This window comes from Phascolarctos cinereus, unplaced genomic scaffold (genome assembly GCF_003287225.1).
Source record: "Phascolarctos cinereus isolate Bilbo 61053 unplaced genomic scaffold, phaCin_HiC Scaffold_726;HRSCAF=1367, whole genome shotgun sequence".
NCBI lineage: Eukaryota > Metazoa > Chordata > Mammalia > Diprotodontia > Phascolarctidae > Phascolarctos > Phascolarctos cinereus.
In genome coordinates, this window is record NW_027556098.1 from 141,728,835 (window position 1) to 141,734,327 (window position 5,493).

Genomic DNA, 5,493 nt, shown 5'->3' on the forward strand with positions numbered 1-5,493 from the left:
GGTTCAGAGAGAAATGAAAAATTATTCCTGGGACAAGTCAATAATCCTCTTTTTTCATATTTAATGTTCATTAGGCTATTTTATAAGCACATAAAGTAACTCTTTTGTAGTGTTAGGATTGTGATATGAATTCTAAATTATATTTTGAGGTCCCTATTTATAACACAGGAATTTGTCATCTGTCACTCCATGAAGGATAATGAACTTGTAGGTATGTAACAATTACAATGATGACAAGGATGATGATAGTGATGATGATGACGACGATGATGATGATGATGATGATGTTATTGAAGTTGGTACTACAGCTGAGAAATCCTTAACATTAAAAAAAAATCTAATGGATAAGGAAATTTCCTCTATTAATAAAGGTCAGCATTTATGACACAATTGAGATTTTGAGAGTTACCAAGAGCACTATGAGGTTAAATGATTTCTCCAGAGTTACACAGCCAGTAGCTATCAGTAGCAGTGCTTAAGCCCAGGTCATTCTGGCTTCAGGGCCAATTCTCTGTATGCAATACTATACTTCCTTTTATTATATTATAGTCTATACCATTTCTTGTGATTATACTTAGTAAGATATAAACTCTTTATCAAATATGATAGAATCATTTTAACTTGAAAATTACAACAGATACTAGATTTTTAAGAATTACTCTGTTTTGACATAATTGTTCTAGTAGTTGAGTCAATGCTATTAGATTCAAAAAAGGACTCTTTGGAATTCTAATCTAAGTAATTTCATGTTGGTTTTTAAAATAACCTGAGGTATTGATGCTTTTTTTCATTATTAGGTATAATCTCTGAAGTTTGCATTAAATAAGACTTTCAATGACCTTAGGGTATTCAACATTTCTCTTTTCATATTTTAGAAGTTCCTCAATATCTTCTCTTATTTTGTGCAGTCTAAGATTTGGGATAAAGGGGTATGTGTGTGTGTGTGTGTGTGTGTGTGTGTTTGAGATTACCTGCACTAGTTGGTAGCATTCTGCTATGTGACTGAGAGCTAAGAAAAGCATGAGGATACAATAATAACAACTATATTAATAATAACAATTAACATTTATATAATACTTATTATATGTCAGGCACTGTGCCAAGCACTTTACATTTGTTATCTCATTTGAACCTCACAACAAACCTGGGATGTAGATGAAATTATCTTCATCTTACAGATGAGGAAATTGAGGCAAACAGAGGTTAACTGATTTGCCAAATGTCACGCAGCTAATAAGTATCTGAAGATGGATTAAATTTCAGGCCTGGCCTCTAGGCATGGTACTCTTTCTACTGTGCCACTTACCTACTCCTAAGTAGTATAAAGACCATTCTATGAAGTGAATATACTCTGGGCTCACTATTCCAGAATCAGGCTGCTTCATCCACCTCAGGGTACTAGGGGTACCCTGATGACAGGAGGATATGTGTTTTCTAATACTATTAAGTCAAGCCCACACTACTTGTGTTCTAATTATTGTTAACTACCAGTGACTAGCTCCTCAGTTCCATTTACCATTTAACATCAATTAGCTTTTAAAAAGGGATATTTATTTTTATTTTGAACATGTAGAAAGAACAAAAGTAAAAATATTTTTCCCTCAATATCTTGGGGGCATACTCTACCCTAAATCACATAGGTTTATGGAAAGAGTGAGTTCAGACTTAAGACAGTTTTTACATTGAATTGGTATCACCAAGTTTACATGCCAATGTGGCATGACTACAAGATAAGGCCTTGTCTCAGCATCTCTATACTGGGTCCCAAAAATCACTCTTCAGTCCTCAGAGCATTGATGCTTAGACTCTCTTATTCTCCCAGATGCCTGGATTCATACAAGTCTAGATACTGAATTGTTTGGCTTTCCTGACCTTTTAGAAACTCACAGGTTTTAGACACTAATTTCTCCAACTAAAATGAAAGGATAAAAGCTGAAGGAGGCAAAGACTCAAGGACTGAATTCAAAGGTCATATGTCAGCCTCAGAGGGACAGGGCCCAAGGCCTTCCCTCTTACAATATTGTTGCAAGATTCACTCAGTACAATTAAACAGTGAGAGAGAGACAGAGAGACAGAGACAGAGAGAGAGACAGAGACAGAGAAAGAGACAGAGACAGAGAAACAGAGACAGACCGAGAGATATCATTCTTGTGGTACCAGAAAAGGAAAAAGCTTCATTCACTCTGCTGTCATCTGGGTAAAGATGAACCTCATAGTTTCAAGTAATACCTGTCTACAACCCTCTGCTTCTCTTACTATTTCTTAGATTAGTAGATTGGTCCATTACACTGACTGGGGAAATTTACACAAATATTGATATTGTAAGAGCACAATTGACCTGCATGTCAAAATTCCTGCCAGGGCTCTCGTCATCATCATCATCATCATCGTCATCATCGTCATCATCATCTTCCTCCTCATATTTGATGGAATTCAGATAGAATTGATCCAGGGACAAATTGCAACACTATTATTGTCCTTTTATGTTTAAGGTAAGGTCAGACTATTGCACAAGTAGATAAAATAATTGCTTAACATAATTAGAGAAGAGTATTAGCATGTAAGCACAAATTTCATTGAATGCATCTGCAGGACAACTTCAACAACAGGATGAAAATGATTTTATATACCTCATTTTGTTTTAACATGTTTTTCTTTCTTCCTACGAGGTCTCTAAATTTTTAGAACATTTCATTCCATACAGTAGAGAATTTATGGGTATTCAGTGCAGTACCATTTCATAACAATATTGTTTTTTTTTATGGTCCAATGCTGTGGTTGGTTCTGTTGACCTTTTTTTCCACAAAAGACAATAATGTGACATGGTTCAAATGTCCACTGCTTATTCTTAAATGATCCAACTTTAGATAGGAGATACTTTTCCAGCTAGGTAACACAGAGAATAGAACACTGGATCTGGAGTTCAAATTTGGCCTCGGACACTTACTAGTTGTAGTACCTTGGGAAAATCACTTAACCTCTGTGTCCTACAATTCCCCATTTGTAAGATAGGGAAAATAAGACCTATCTCCTAAGGATTTTTATGAAAATAAAATAAGATTTGTAAAGGGCTTTGCAAACCTTAAAATGCTATATAAATGCTCACTATTGTTATTATTAATTGTTATTATTATTGCTAGTAATACTGCTACTTATGCTATAACTCTGTTGGAAACTTTTTGTGGAAATATTTTTACAGTTTTTTAGTTTTATTTACTGCTTGAAGTATGGTAAACTTTTAAATAATCAACAGTTCTTTGGTATTGTAGTTAGAGGCAAACATTCCTCAGATCACATGGTCAACCAAGACTGCCTCTATTTTCTATTCATTTATGCATTATCAGCTCTTTCTCACTCACTTGTCAAAGATGCTAAAATAAAATAAATAACTTTGGGGGATCAAACCCACATCAAAAATTTTGTGGATTATAATCTCCTTTTACGAAAAATAATCATCATTTAACGTATATTCTTTATTGCCCACAATCTGGTTTCAAGTTATGTCCTTCCCAGTGCAAATCTTAAAGTTAGATTGGACCTAAAGGCATAGATTATTAGCTCTTACAGGACAGTTTACTGTATTTTTGTTTTTCTATTCACTCTCAAGGACTGTCATCCAGGATGCTTAAACAAAAGAGTCAGCTTGGTGTAGTGAAGAGGTGTCAAGTAAGGCACTAAGTATTGCCTCCTGCAACAGTCCCAGCTGCCATCTAGCCAGATTAAAATATAACTGGGAAATACTTAATAAAAAAAATAAAATATAATAGAAGATAGATAATGTTATTATGCCATTTTCTAATTCAATATGTGGCATCAGAGATACTTATATATGATTTATTAGCTCCCATTGATGTTTGAGTTTGACACCACTGGTAAAGTAGATAACAAGCTAGTTTTGAAACTGAGATTGCCAAGGTTCAAGTCTTGTCTCTGACACATCCTTGCTGTGTGACCCTGGGCAAATCCCTTGAAGTTCAGTGCTCTAAGCAATTCTTTAAGTCTGGAAGTTACAGAAAAGATGTTGACCTACATAGAGGGAGGAAGCTCCTCAGCAAGAACCCTCTATACCAATGAAATTTTACTTCTATGTGTGCATATGTGTGTATATGTATATATGTATATACATGTATATTTATATATGTATATCCCTATTGTATATTTATGTGTATATGTACATACACATACACGTGCATATGCGTATATATGTATATATGTGTGTGCACGTGTGTGTGGTATATATATATGTATGTATGTATGTATGTATGTATGTATGTATGTATGTATGTATGTATGTATATAATCTCTGCCAAAGGATTATTTCATTTTGGTCTTGGAATACCCAATGTTTAGCACCAATACTGTAATCCAGTAGGCACTTAATAAAGGTTGGATGATTGATGGATGGATTTATCTAGACAGAAAAGAAGTGAAGGGCATTGCTAATTTTTTTTTTACAATCTATCAAGATTTATTGTACAAGCCAAATATAAGGGTACTATGTACAGAGGAGACAGGGGAGGATCATTTCTTGGTCTCCTCCTCCTTGGACAAAGTCTTGATGATCTCGTCTTTCTTAGCCTGCAGATGCTCTTCCTAATGCTTTTGTGCTTCCTTAGTCTTGGACTGGCAAGCTTCAGACTGGTCAGCCAAGAGATTCTTCTGGGCCTTATTTGCCTTCAACTCATGAATGTTCTCCATGAGGATCCACTTATTCTTGAACACATTTCCCTTTACCTTCAGGTACAGGCTGTGGTACGTATGTTGGTCAATCTTTTTGGATTCACAATATCTTCGGAGCAGATGGTGAAGAATCCTCATTGGCCTCATCCAGGTCACCTTCTCAGGCATACGAGCATTGGAAGTACCCTTTCTCTTACCAATGCCCATGTGCCTGGCCTTCCATCGAGTCAGGGTATTTTTCCAGCATCTGGCCCGAGTGCACAATAACAGGTTTCTGGATGATCAGCCCATCTTTAATCAGCTTCCGGATCTGCTGATGGGAATTAGCATTGGCAATTTCATTGGTCTCATTGGATCAAGTCATACCTTCTTCTTCCAACATCTAAGGACACTAGAGGCAAGCCTCTTCTGAAGCCTGACCATACTCATGGCTGCAGCCGCAGCGTGGGAAAGGAAAGGAGAGAGAACCAGGGCATTGCTAAATTAAACAACTTGATCAAAGGCAGGAGAAATAAAGAACCAAAGACACTTGGGAGGGACAATCCAGGAACTGATTGCATCTCATGGTTTGAGTAGGTATACAGTGAGACACAAAGTTGGGTCCACAATGTAGATCATTGTGAATGCCAAGCTGTATATTTGGACCCTAATGTGTAGGATAAGGAGAACAGAGGAAAGAATTTTAGTGGGGGATGACATGAAGAGGATGGTGTTTTCACACACTACTTAGTAAATGAATCCTGTCTTCTTGACAGCATATGCAGCTTATTGGTTTTCTGAGCTTTTCCTAGGCTCAGAAAACTCCTGGCTCTC

General features: G+C 36.3%; 1 pseudogene; it reads right to left on the reverse strand.

Moving 5' to 3' along the window:
* Nucleotides 1-4,496: 4,496 nt before the first annotated feature.
* On the reverse strand, nt 4,497-5,116 carry LOC110192121 (large ribosomal subunit protein eL19 pseudogene; annotated as a pseudogene).
* Nucleotides 5,117-5,493: the final 377 nt, after the last annotated feature.